Genomic DNA, 15,439 nt, shown 5'->3' with positions numbered 1-15,439 from the left:
ATCGTACATTAAGTGATCGAGATCGAATGCGATAGCTGAGTTATTATTGGTAAATACATAAAAAGGTGTAGACAGCCCTAATTCTCGAGAATGATCGATATGATAACGTACGAATATTATATTATATGAATTAAAATTGAAATTCAGAAATTCAGATATTTTGAGAGAAAATGATGTTTTTCCTAATCCCATTAATTAATACAAGTCTCACTTTACTCCCAAGACATTATATATGTTTTTTTTTAACAAGGTACTAAAATAATCTAATTTATGTGGAGGGCCGTTTCAACTTCAGGACTCATAGTCTTGATTGACTGGTGTAGGCGTAACTCTACATCTACAAAATCATACATAATTGTTAGGTTAATTTTCCTATATTTAGATATGGCATATTATGAATCCTTGTAAAGTTAGTTATCTGTTTTTTCCTAGGGTTGTGCCAGTAATCATCCCTTAAAAAACCATATTTGTACAGGGTTTAGAGTTGTGCTTGTAAAGTTAATTCTAAGTTTTTTGTTATGCAGACACGTTATTCTGGCTAATTAATTTCATAACACTTTAATTATATTTTTTAATTTTTATTTGACGATCATCCCTACAAAAAATTATGAGAATTGGAAATCATTTATGCATCTAAAAATATGGATAAATCAACATTGTGAATACTAAGTAACATATTGATATGAATCGTCTATTTATGTAGTAGAATTCTTTCTCCTCCAAATCTCCTCCCCTGCCCTCTCCTCCCACTCTCATGATCTCATTTTTGTCTTTCTCTTTTTATAAGGAAGTCAATACAAGATGTTGACGGACTTAATCGTCACTGTAAAAGTAAGAAAAACTAAAGAAGAAGAGAATTTGAAGGGGAGAAAATCATATTCTTTTCCTGAGAAGCAAGTAATATTAAAATAAAATAAAAAGTCTACAGAATGTGGATCAATGACTTCAATGAATACATTTTCCCATAAAAGATGCAAGTAGTAGGTACTTGCAATCAACAGCTAGGTACTTGCAACTTAAAAGTAAAATACGAATCTTCTTTTTCATTCTTTATGTAAATTTTTATTAATATAAAAGTCCATGTACTCATTTCTTCTGAACCTAGTATTTTATTGCTAATTTTACAATTAGGTATGATTTGCACGGAAAGGGATTCACCTAATTCATCAAGTTTAGGATCTAGATTTTTGAAATTTGATCAAATAGTTACAGTTTTTATAACTTTTAAAATAATCCTTTATTTGTAACTGTTGAATTAAATTTCAACGATCTGAATCACGAACTAAATGGATTAGGTGAAAAGAGATCCAAAGAGGATCCCTTTCCGATTTGCACATGGATACTTAAATTAACTAATCGAATGAATATATCAGTTGCTTTCTTTAATTTGGGTTCACCATCCACACCCTTCAGCGCAGAATGCCAGCAAATATAATACCTGTTATAATAATTACGGGCCCGGCCCCGTTTTACAGTAAGTTTAGCCATTCTCTTCTTCAAACATTAATTAATAATATGATTACAGATCATAAAACATAGGGGTGTGCACACCACCCCTTTTTACTTCTCTCACGTTCATTGTTAATTTCTGTCCTTTGATCTTCTTTAATTCATCCGATCCGATAGCCGAAAATTAAAAAGGTATGAGAGAAATAAAAAGGGATGTGTGGATATCACATCTCAAAAGATAATGCTTGCATTCCTCTCTCATTCCCCCACTTATTTATAAAGTATATTTATCGTTGATATTTATATGATATATTTGGAGGAATGATGATATCACATTCCAATAATTTTTTATAGACATGATTTTCAATGTGGATTAAGATTTTGAATGATTCTTATTATGAAATTTCTATTGTAGAGATATATTATTTGCAAGTAGGACAACCTTAAAGAAGAATACAAATATTATCCCGTCTTTAATTAGTGTCACAAGGTGTTAATTTGTCCAAGTTCTTTCATCTTAAAGAAATATTAAATCAGGTAGTATATATTACATCAATTTTCAGTCAATAATTTGGCAAGGTACAAAATTAGCTTATTTTCTTAAGAGACACTTTGGATACGGTTCCTAACCATCAATCTTCTTAGACTGAAACCTTATTAGTTTTCAGTTTTTTATGAAGGTCCTTTGTCACATCCAGACCCGGGCCCCCACCACATCCCCGACTCGACTCCACAGTAGCACGATATTGTCCACTTTGGGCCCCGACCACGCCCTCACAATTTTGTTTCTAGGAACTCACACGAGAACTTCCTAGTGGGTCACCCATCCTGGGATTGCTTTCATGTGAACTCGCTTAACTTTGGAGTTCCTACGGAACCCGAAGCCAGTGAGCTCCCAAAAGGCCTCGTGCTAGGTAGAGATGAGAATGTACATATAAGGCTTAGATGATCCACTTCCCTGGGCGATATGGGATGTAACAATCCACCCCCTTAGGAACCCGACGTCCTCGTGGGCACACTTCCACCCAGGGATTGGGTCTGATACCAAATTGTCACATCCCGACCCGGGCCCCCACCACATCCCGGGCTCGACTCCACCGTAGCACGATATTGTACTCTTTGGGCCCCGACCACGCCCTCACGATTTTGTTTCTGGGAACTCACACGAGAACTTCCCAGTGGGTCACCCATCCTAGGATTGCTCTCGCACGAACTCGCTTAACTTCGGAGTTCCTACAGAACCCGAAGCCAGTGAGCTCCCAAAAAGCCTCGTGCTAGGTAGAGATGAGAATGTACATATAAGGCTTAGATGATCCACTTCCCTGCGCGATGTGGGATGTAACATCCTTGATTTTTGTACACCTCAGCATAATAGTATTAAATGTATTTCCATGTCACCTATTTTATTTTATTTTTAATTTAAAAATCATAATTTGCAATTGCCTATATTTATGAAATATTAAATAAAACACATAATTTGTGGGATTTGAAATGTTAAAGCTAGATTAGAAACTTAAATCATCATGATCAGAATCTTCGCCATCTTCAATACAGCCTCAAAACCCAGAACCTCAGAAATCATGCTAGCGCAATTAACCACTAGCCTAGGAAGAACGCCGGTCCACAACTTAGAAGTCACTACAAGATCATGGTCTGCCATAAAAAAAATGGAAACTAATGAAAAGAGCTTAAAAACTTTGAGTTTTAATGATAAGGACAAAATAAAGGGTAAAGTGAATAGTACCAGGATTGACTTTTTAGTGTAAAAATATGGTTTTTCGTTAAAGTGAACAGTACCGGGTGCTTTTCGTTAAAGTTCCCGTACCACAAAATATTGATAGACTCTTCAAACCCAAAAATGTGGATACATTCTTTTTTAAAAAAAAGAAAAGAATGAACCTAATAACAAATTCCACATAGATACATTCTCAAATCAATAAAAAAGAATGTACCACAAAACATTGATAAATTCTTCAAACCCAAAAACATGGAGACATTCTTTAGAAGAAAAAAAAAAGAGAACCTAATAACAAACTCCACATGGATACATTCTCAAATCAACGGAAAAAAATGTACTCATATATATTCCAACAAATATGGTACCCATGAAAGTATGCGTAAGCTACCTATAATCCTCATAAAAGATGGATAAAATGTACCAAAAGTGATCTATTGACAAATGGATGCATTTTACAACCAAAAACAATACACATATAATGATATGTAGGGATATGGGCATATAAAATGCAACAAGCAAATGAAATGTACCTATATTATGTGGAACATTTACCAAAAAAACCCAAAAATATTGTACACAGAGAATATATATAATGAAATTTAACCAATAAAAGAAAATTGCACCCAAAGAAATATGTGTAGAAAAACTTAATTGTACCGTGATATATAAGGGTAGACAACCACATATTAAACAACAAATATTAATATCAGTTAAAAAAAAACTAAAAAGAATGAAAAAAATTGATGACTGTACTCCTGCTGCACAGCACAGGGAGTTGGAACTATGGGGAAGACAAAGAAACAAGAATAGATAGAGATGATTAAGAAAGAAAGTGAGAAATAGAATGTAACATTTAAGAATATAATAAATTTAGACTGATAATTAATTGCCTTAAATTTAGGAGATAAACACTCAATTTTAGGTGGTTTTATTTAAAAAAAATGATATAAAATGTTGAGTTGGCAAATTAAATAGTGACGTGGACAAAGTCAAAAGACTTTGATAAAAATTTGAAAACCAATAAGATTTCAATCAAATAACATTGTGGAGAAATGATGCAATCCTAATTTTTTTTTTCTTTTCTTAATTACCATCCCCTTGAGTCCAAGAAATTCTTAGGCCTGACTACACTTTCTGGTCCTACCCCCTCTTCTCTTTGGCCCTGGTTCGTTTTGTTGAGAATGATATGGAGGAATGAACTTTGCATGAGCTTATAAGAAGTTGATGTACTCCTTATATTTAATTTGTTTTATGGTAGAACCTCAACGCTTTATGGTATCAGAGCAAGTTAACTTGCGTGTGAAGCCAAACGGCCACACATGCTCCACGTCACTCCATTGTATTGTCCACGTGTTAGGCTTGAAAATTCATCACACGTGAGATGACATGTTGAGAATAAGTCTCACATTGATGGGATGATGGATCTTGCATGAACTTATAAAAGATTAGACCACTCGCCATATTGCTAAGTAATCTATGGTGAAACATAAACTTTCCTCACGTTTTCAGGTAGAAGAATCTCTCCTTGAGTCATCCCCTTTTATGTTCCCCGTGCTTCAATTGAAACAGTACGTACAATCCCTCCTGCCCTACTATGATGCATGCATGCATGCTTTCTTAACATAGCGAGATGATTTTTCTTTGTCTGATTTCGAGACTTAGATTCATCATTCATAGTCTACACTTTGTACAAAGTATGGCCAACTTCATAGTTCTTAAAAGCCTGAAAGCATTTGATCAATCGAGTACTTTGATCATATACTTCTATAAAGCATATTTATATTTTGCACTCCAACCGTCCATCATGTTCCATTGAAAAATGTGTATAATGGATGCCAGGTCAACCAAAAGTAAACGGGAGCTAACCTAATTTCCTTTTGTATAAAGAAAATGTGAGAGAAAATTACCTAATTGGTAGCAAATTTTAGTCTTGTACTTTATTGTATTAGATAAATATAGATGTACCATATATAATATGGTTTCAAGTAATTTTAATCTTCATATTCTCAACTCAATACAGTAATATGATTCAACCAACATGAAGAGCTGAATTTTACGTTTAGATTCCATGGAACTTGTATAAATAAGTGAGAATGTGAAGTGTTGTTGAAAAATTATGCGACTTGCATATTCTTATAACGAGCTACATGTTCTTATTGACAATTATTTTTATGGTGTAACTTCAATTTCATTCATGATAATCAAGCAAAAATAATTCGCATGAAAAAAGTTCTTACTGTCGTTTATGCTGCATATCACTGATATGTGTTGTCCCTGTGTTCCATATAAGTATCCTTCCATAGTGTGTAAGAATCTGAAATGTCATTCCACAATCGAAAACAGATACTTTGCATTCGTTTATTTGGAAAATATATAACATAAAAACAAAGTGTTGTTCACTTGGGAAGCCCTACATACACATAAAACCATTTGAGTGAAAAGTTTATGGTTATATTATATATGCCATGTAATTAATATGGTCCCTTGATTGTAAAAATACAACATGATAAATCGAATAATACTATTTTTATCATCTATTTGTGTTACAAATTTTATGTGATAGCGAAGTGAAAATCTACATAATTTGAAATAAGCTGATTTTTTTCTTATCAATTAAAAGAATTAGAAAAATAGAAAAGAACGAAAAAAATAGAAAACCCTAAAAACCTCCGTCGCTCTCCTCGCTCCCCTACTCCTACGTAACCACCATCTCCCCATCACCCTCGAATCAAAGTTCTTCGTTATTTTTACTGGTGATTAAGAGCATCTATCGTTATTTTTTCGTCATGAACAACACTTTGGTTTGAAAATTGAACAACATACACTTTTTCTGTTGATTAGTCTGCAACAAAGGATACACAGCAACAAAGAAAGGAATTCAATGGCAGATGTGTAAATCTTAAAACAATTAAGCCAAGATCATCGAACTTCATGATTTTCACATACAAAGAATTTATGGAAATACATTAAACAAACAAGCGTACCTTGATCCATGACAACGAACGCTGTGAGATCCCAAACGGATTATGTCAACGGCGGAGGAAATAGGTGTTCTCTCTCTTGCCTCTATTTGCACGTGAAAACCCTAATCGTGTTTTTTTTTTATCAAGTGCATATTAGATGGGTATATGCAATATATATATGTGAGGCAGAGAGAGGACCCGTTTCCATTTAAAGCCCATAATCAATTACCACTCATCACAGTAATTTGATAGGAAACATTTCTCACAATTTGACCAATAGGATTATTTACAAATGATAATACCCGTTAAACCCTACATATCATATGGACCGTGTCATATGGACCACTTTAGAATATTAAAATATTCTTACAAGATGCACTTTTATAATGCAAAGGAAGGAATTTCAATGGTAAAAAATAATGGGTTAATAAGATTGAAAGGGTTGTGGGGAGACGGTGGCTGTGGATGAGTAGGGGGAGGGAGGAGAGGGACAGAAGCTTCATGTTTGCTAGGTTTTTGGGTCTTTTTCTATTTTAATTTTTTAATTCTTTTAATTGAAAAAAAATTCAGATTAAATTAAATGACGTGACTGTCCACCATAGACGTTGGTAGCACAGTTTGTTTCCTCTTAAGCCAGTCGTAATTATGGACTTCATTACCCACGAGTTCTTGACTCCAGTTTGGAGCTCTAGGGGAAAGGACACTAAACGGCATGCAGTACTTTCAGGAAAAAATTGAAATTAATTGTTGTTCATGACCAAGTTCAACCTCAAAACCTAATTTGTCAGTCAAAATTAGACACTTACGTCTTTCACAGTTGTAAGTTGTCCAACAAAGGGAAATATTACTTGGCTGCGTACGCAATGCAAAGACTGTTCATGCTCCACTTCTGAATCTAAACCAATGGTTAAGTTCCAGTCACATTCAAATGAATGTGACATGTTTACAAGTTATCAAAGAGTTTAGGTTAGATTTCCAGTTGTTGATGATCGTGGATGCAAATTTCTACCGTCTTCTCATTTGACGAAAATGCACCTGCAAAATAATAACACATAATATTAAGGCCAAAAGTTTCACGCTCCCATGATGAATGGGGGGGGCTTTAGCCGAAGAATCTCCGATGCCAAAGTCAGAATTCTGAAAAGAATGTGTTTAGGAGTTTGTGGGTCGCAAATGACTTAGCATTTTAGTGGGAGAATATGATTATTTATAGGGGAGCGGCCGGCCCTATTTGGAGAATAGTGGCGGGGCATATATGGTGGATTTGTATGAATAATTGCAAGATTTTATGTGAAATAATATTTTGCAATTAACATGGAAATTAATCCTAAATTAAATAAAAAAAATTGGGAGTTGCCCTTTGAATAAGGATTTGATGAGGAGTGATGAGATGGATTTGAATAAATACTATTTTGATCACCATTGACTCTTTCTTGATTGATCCATTATTGTCCGTTGCATGCGCGTGGGAATCCTGGTATACTTCGAGGATAATTTTATCATTTTCACCCAAAAATTTACGTGTTACCTTTATAATTTTCTTGATTATTTTTTGCTTCACAACGATCACTCCACTTTATTTGAGGCAGGAAGGTATGGATTTGGCTCTAAATTTGTTCATAAATCCTTTTAGACCACTCAAAATTTAATCATGTCCATTTCAAATTGGCAGAATACCTTGATTTTTTCGTGACCAACATGAAATATTAAAGTTACGAGTGAAACACAGTCCCATCGATAGCTCCAAAAGTGTCGGTATATGGGTATCTATAAGGATCATTTTAGACCCTTCATGCGTCAATTGTCCTAGTTTGGCAAACCAAGTTGCAAGTATGCTATTTCATCCCAATCCTTTTCTAATTGTACCAAACAATTATTTTTATTTCATTTGGAATATGGCAAATTGAATAACATTAGAAATACTAGTTATATGGTCCAAATAATGAGCCAATGTTACTTGAAGCAGGGTCCGCCTTAAGATTTTAGGGGTTCTGTGCAAAAGTTAAACGTAAGTAAGAGATCTTAGATTCAATTATCGCTAAAAACAAATTTGAATCACATTATTGCTAACCCATTATAAAAACTTACGAACTTTACAAATTTTACTTAGCATAATGGTAATTAGTTTTATTTGTAATAGTAAGGATGGTTCGAACTTGATTGTGAACATAAACAGCTCCAAGAATCGAACACCACGGCGCATGGTAAAAAATACGAAAGCCACTACACCGCAAATCCATTCAATGATATGTATATATTTATATATTTTTTTACAAACAGGAAGAAAAACAAAATCAGGAGCCGTGTGTGATGGCACCACTTGCATCCTCTTAAGGTCGACTCTGACCTGAAGGTCACAAATTGAAATTCTCCCATCCCTTTTACTCGTTCAATCAACCCGTTTTAATTTTTAACTTGTCATAAATATGTAAAAACCAGATAAGGTGAGTAAACGAAATAAGAATAATAACACCTATCTAACAAAAATGCTACTTTTATTATGTTTTTCATATCATATGCGTATCACCTCTTTAATAGTAACCGGATAAGGTCTCAAATTGGTAAGTGTAACATTATGCACTTATGGTTCCTATAATTTAGTTGAAATTCGCTTTTGGTTCTTGTGTTCTTTTTTTGGAAAAGAAGCGATATAATAGTTCTTGTAATTTTAATTTTCTCTATTTCATTTTTTGTAGTTTAACAAACGATGTAATTACATTTTTCATCCCTTTAATTAATGAAAAAACAATGCAAAAAGTAACATGTTGCATCGTTGTTAAATCATAAAATTAAAATTGGGACAATTGAAACCGTAAAGATATTAAAAGTGAACTCCCACCAAATTATAACAACGGAAGACAACAAGGCCCCAGTGGAAGATCGATTTTTGTCACCTATTTATGAACTGATTGGTTTACACTTCTTTTTTTTCATCGATCAAAAATTGACACCCATGCGAAGGAAGACTCTAGAAAGCTATTTCAAATTTCCACCATGTTTATCTTGCATGAAAAACACATACTTTGTGCACCGAAGAGTAGGACGTCTACAAAAGCTCGTAACCAATTTTATATTATAGGTGATGTTAACCCCCGTGAATTCTGCACCAACGGACAGAAAGATAATAAAAATATTGTGCTGCTTACGTGGCGGGGACCTAAAATATTTGTTTTGAAATTTTCATTGTACTAAGCAACAATTTACGTAGTATATCATTTTATCGAGTGTAATAACGGCAAACAAAATGGTTGATGTATTTTGGTGCTAAATAATGGCATAATACTATTTTGACAAATGATGAGATAATTTATATATGGAGTTTTTGAACTTTAATCATTCAAGAAGATTAAAATTTAATAAAAATTTGCTGCTACATGGATATTGATTTTAGTCCTTTAATGTGTAATTAATTAAAGTTCATATTATATTTTTGTTTTAATATTTAACACAGATATCTTATTTAATATTATTACATTAAATTTTAAATTTATTATTATATACATTTTAATTCATTAATTTTATTTAACTTCCTCTAATTAGTGTACCTAAACATTTGTATCATAATATATTTTACCAAATTAGTATATCGAAATGTTCGTACCTAAATATATTGTATTGAATTTGTTTGTACCATACTTAGGGCCTCCGTATTTAGATCTCGATAAATACTCGGGGGACTCAATTGTAATTATGTAATAAATGGAGGGGCAAATATATAATAAGTGAGGAGCCTTTATTCTATAAAATGACTCCTCACCCTTCACATTGGAGAGGCCAATTCTTAGGCCATACCCTCACTCTCTCAAAGCTCTTATCCTCACAGAGAAGCTCTCTCTCTCCCTCACAATCCTCTCAGAGAAATACAATAATCAGTGTGGACGTAGCCCAAATATTGGGGTGAACCACGATACATCTTGTGTTATTTACATTTCTTGCAAGTTCACAATCGGATTTACGTTGTTCCAAGACCCATCCGGTTTTGTGCATTAAAATTTGGCGTCGTCTGTGGGAATCGACACGAAAAGTTATGTCGGTTTTCTTTCAATTTTTCACCTCCGCCGTGAATCTGCAGAAACCCAAAAACACACGAAAAGTTATGTCGGTTTTTTTTTCAATTTTTCACCTCCGCCGTGAATTTGCAGAAACCCAAAAACCTCACTCTTTGGGCTTCTCCATAAAGCTTTCACAGACCTCCAACCACCTTTTTCTCCTATCTCAGTCAGTCAACACGGAAACCAAAGATTTCAGCTGCAAATTCACCTACTTTTGCAGCCCATCCATGCCACCATGTCCTCATATTTCCACTGAGTTCCAAAGTGCTCACCAGCAAAACAATGGCTTCCATGTCCTTCTCTGCAACTTTTTCAACACCTTTACGAATTTTTTCTCAAGCAAAAAGACAAAAATAAGCTCAAATTCTTCAGCTTCATGCCCTCCCATGGCGTGTTGGATCAAATCCTCACGGGATAACAAGATGACTCGATGCTGGCTTGATGTTAAATGAACCTGTAAATTTGGATGCTTGGACTGAAGCGCCTATTCGCAGAATTGTAGAAGCTATGAAAAGGGCCCAGCAGAGGAGATGGACGCTACCTGAAAGGAAAAAGACTCATACCCGACCCGACTTCTCCATCTCCGACGACGCCAGCGAGATCCAACAAAACCCAACCCGATGGCCCGCAAGAAGACCAGATTATCAAAACGCATGTAAGCTAAAAGAACCCTTTAGAGGCTGATCGATTTCTTGTATTCCTCTCATCGGTGCTGACACTCTCGTATCGATTTCCTGTTAATCGATCTCGATTCATCTTGCCGACCCGTCATTGCTAATTAGTAAACCGGAAAGATGGAACGGAGCAGATTCAGCTCAGCAGCAAGATAGGATAGACTTGTTGTAAAACTACGTTGGTTTTGGGCAGAGCCTGAACTTGTTGTATTAGCAGCACAACAGCTATGAAGCATCATCTTCGACCTGTGTGCAGCTCAACGGCCATCTTATGCCCCTCGAAGTCTCTAATTACTAGACTGCCACTGTTACTGCAAAAGCCCACTTCATCTCCTTGCCGTTTCTCCTCCTACACTTACCCTTCCTCTACATAGCTTTCTACCTCTTATCTGCTTCGTCCTGCAGTTTTACTGGCGAAGCCGGAGAGCCAAGCAAGCGGCGAGGTCAACACCGACGTAAGAGAATGGGCAATGCAAGATTTTTATTTCTTAAGAAAGGATGTAGAAATTGCCGCAATACGCGTTAAAGGAATAAGAAACTCTGCTTGTTTTCACAAGTTAGAGCAAAAAGTTGCTGATTTGAAGTTGAAAGTAGCTGATACCGCCTTTTGGGATGTCGAGCTCAGGCTCAAGAAAACCTTTCGGCCCTGACGGATGTCAAAGACAGGATAAAATTGCTGAATGAGTTCAAATCACAGTTTTAATATGAGTACTGGGAGAAGAAGGTAGTTTTAAAGTGAAGATGGAGACGTGGGTGCGGGTGTAGCCCTCTTGTAGTAATGTCTTGAACCCCAGGGATTGAGATTACTTTTCTCCTGTTCACCTCAGCCTTAACGGCAGTAACCAGTTAAACCCCACTCGGATGGAGAAGAAGGGTGAGTATGTGCAGTGCGGTACAGTGGTCACGTGCAAGAGGACCGAAGGTGGGGAGCTACACGGGAGGGAGGTGAACATGCATGTGGAGGCCAGCAAGGAGAATCATTTGAACGAGAGGGAGAATCATGGGGGAGCACATGGGAGACAACGCAAAAGAAAAAGAAAAAGAAAAATGGAGGCTCTCTTCGGGAGCACATGAGAAACACAAGCAGAAAAGAGAAAGTAAAAGCAAAAGAAAGAAGAAAAGGAAAAGCCGAAAAGAAGAGGCTCCACTATTCCACTATTCCACGGATAACATGATTAAAAGATGCTCACCAAGGTTCCCCGTCTCCATTTTCTGTTGGACCAGAAGATGCCCATCAACATGCTGAAAATGATGTAATTTATTTTTCTTATCTTTCGGAAACATCTGTATAAACCCCATCAGAGGGTAATAATAAATAAAAAAACGGCAAGCCCAAGATAATGGGCTGGAATGTTATGTGGAGGGCGAAGGCCCATATGCCCAAAAGAGCCAGGCCCTTTATTATCACCAACCAGGTGATCAAAAGTATATCAAGTACTCCAAAATTATTCGACAGCCTGCCACTATTATCACCAACCAGGTGATCAAAAGTACGCCCAATACTCCAAAATTATTCGGCAACCTGCCGCTATTATCACCAACCAGGTGATCAAAAGTACGTCCAGTACTCCAAAATTATACATGAGCATTACTCATGTCAATCATACATAAACATTCATGAGCATCACTCATGTCAATCATACATAAACATTCATGATCATCATTCATGTCAACATTCATGAGCATCACTCGTGACAACATCCATGAGCATCACTCGTGTCAACATTCATGAGCATCACTCGTGACAACATCCATGAGCATCACTCGTGACAACATCCATGAGCATTCCTCATGTCAATCAACATAAACATTCATGAGCATCACTCATGTCAATCAGCTTCAAAAGCTTCATTTATAGAGCTCTAGCTTCAAAAGCTTCATTTATAGAGCTCTAGATTCAAAAGCTTCATTTACAAAAGCTCCTGCTTCGAAAGCTTCATTTACAGAGCTCTAGATTCAAAAGCTTCACTTGCAAAGCTTCACCTATAAAGCTTCAGTGTAGGGTATACAAATACCACCTCCGAACAACCGCCATTTCGGCCCATACATGGATTCAATTTGAAGTCTTCAGCCAACAGACTCTATTGACCGAAGACTTGGGGGACTACATTATGTTCCATATATTGGGCCTTAACTAGGCCTCATGAAAAATACTTGGGGAACTTAGCCCATTATTTATGTATTGAGGAGCGAGCCCTTATTCTATAAAAGGGACTCCCCCACTTTCATTAGAGAGCACCCATTATTCATGTACTGAGGAGCGAGCCTTTATTTTATAAAAGGGACTCCCTCACCCTCATTAGAAAGCATCGCCGCCAGCTGAGCAACCGCCTCGCCGCGAGCATCACTCCTAACTCATTATTCATGTATTGAGGAGCAAGCTCTTATTCTATAAAAGGGACTCACTCACCTTCAACGCCATAAGCCGAGCCAACCAAGGCAACATAAGCCACAAGCCGAGCAGCCTCACAACATGTGTTACTTATAGTTGAACATCATTTCACTTTGAGCACCGCCTCATATCAAGTATTAGTTCAAGACGACATCTAGTTACTTTGGCCCACACATGGACTAAATTTCAAGTCTCCAGCCAAAAGACTCTCTTGATTGAAGACTTGGGGGACTACTGTTTGTACCATACTTAGGGCCTCCGTATTTATATCTCGTATAAATACTCGGGGGACTCAAGTGTAATTATGCAATAAATAGATGGGCAAATATATAATAAGTAAGGAACCCTTATTCTATAAAAGGAATCCTCACCCTCCTCATTGGAGAGACCAATTCTTAGGCCATACCCTCACCCTCTCAAAGCTCTCATCCTCACAGAGAAGCTTTCTCTATCCCTCACAATCCTCTCAGAGAAATACAATAATCAGTATGGACGTAAACATTGGGGTGAACCACGATACATCTTGTGTTATTTACATTTCTTGCAGTTTGAGATAAGGGCTCGCTTGTCAGTACATTATGTACCATATATTGGGCCTCAACTGGGCTCATGAAAAATACTTGGGGAACTTAGCCCATTATTTATGTATTGAAGAGCAAGCCCTTATTCTATAAAATGGACTCCCTCACTTTCATTAGAGAGCACCCATTATTCATGTACTGAGGAGCGATCCTTTATTTTATAAAAGGGACTCCCTCACCCTCATTAGAGAGCATCGCCGCCAGCTGAGTAACCGCCTCGCCGCGAGCATCACTCCTAACCCATTATTCATGTATTGAGGAGCGAGCCCTTATTCTATAAAAGGGACTCCCTCACCTTCAACGCCACAAGCTGAGCCAACTAAGGCAACATAAGCCACAAGCCGAGCAGCCTCGCAACATGTGCTACTTATAGTTGTGCATCATTTCACATTGAGCACTGCCTCATATCGAGTATCAGTTATAGACGACGTCTAGTTACTTCAGCCCACACATGGACTGAATTTCAAGTCTCCAGCCAAAAGACTCTCTTGACTGAAGACTTGGGAGACTACTGTTTGTACCATGCTTAGGGCCTCCGTATTTAGATCTCGTATAAATACTCGGGGACTTACATGTAATTATGTAATAAAGGAATGGGCAAATATGTAATAAGTGAGGAGCCATTATTCTATAAAAGGGACTCCTCACCCTCTCAAAGCCTCTCATATTCAGAGCTTTCATCCTCACAGAGAAGCTCTCTCTCCCTCACAATACTCTCAGAGAAATACAATAATCAGTGTGGACGTAGCCCAAACATTAGGGGTGAACCACGATACATCTTGTATTATTTACTTTCTTGCAGATTCACGGTTAGATTTACGTTGTTCCAAGACTCCTCCGGTTTTGTGCATCAACAGAATTAGTCGTACATAAAAAAAATATGCAAAAACATAAATATACCAAAAATTCCGTACCTAAATATATGATACTAAACTAATGTACATAAATGTTTGTACCTAAATATATTATACTAAATTAGGGTACCGAAATGTCTGTACCTAAACTTTTTATACTAACCTAGTGTACCGAAATATTTGTACCTAAATATATTGTAATGGATTAGTAGCACAAAAAAAAATCCAAAAACATAAGTGTACCGAAAAATCTCTACGAAAATATTTTCTTATATAAGATACTTACTATAATGAGAATTAAAATTTATAATATTTTCATACAATTTAATTTATGAAGATCATAAAATTATAAATAAAAAAGCGAGATATTAAAAAATCTTGGGACTAAAATTAATTTTTAATCTTGTATAAGACATTTTTCTAAACTTCATCTTATTTAAGAATTAAAATCTAATTTTCTATTTATATTAAGTTGTAAAGAGAGAGATTTGAACAGAATTTTAAATACAAACACAAACAATCCTAATTATACGAGTTATCGACAACTTATAAATGAACACTGTTTTCAAAATGTATATTAAAAACAAAATGATCATCGCTGGTGCTCCCGCTCCTAGTCATCAGCAACGTCGACTCTACGTGTCAGAATCATCACTATCCGACACGTTGCATGAGAGGGCCACAAGGCAGCCGTGAAGCTCTATCAGCTCTCTATATAGAGAGCTTCCCATTGCTT

The 15,439-nt window shown here is 36.2% G+C and overlaps 1 long non-coding RNA gene across 1 annotated transcript; it reads right to left on the bottom strand.

Annotated features, from left to right (window-relative positions):
• Window positions 1-3,028: 3,028 nt before the first annotated feature.
• Window positions 3,029-6,338, bottom strand: LOC126610330 (uncharacterized). Its single transcript, XR_007618474.1, has 3 exons — window positions 6,172-6,338; window positions 5,425-5,501; window positions 3,029-3,102 (listed from the first exon to the last, which is right to left on the bottom strand). It is a non-coding gene; the product is annotated as an uncharacterized LOC126610330 (long non-coding RNA).
• Between the last annotated feature and the right edge of the window lie 9,101 nt (window positions 6,339-15,439).

This window comes from Malus sylvestris, chromosome 17 (genome assembly GCF_916048215.2).
Source record: "Malus sylvestris chromosome 17, drMalSylv7.2, whole genome shotgun sequence".
NCBI classification, from domain to species: Eukaryota; Viridiplantae; Streptophyta; class Magnoliopsida; order Rosales; family Rosaceae; genus Malus; species Malus sylvestris.
Note: the sequence above shows the minus strand (reverse complement) of the source record. Positions and strands in the feature narration are given on the sequence as shown.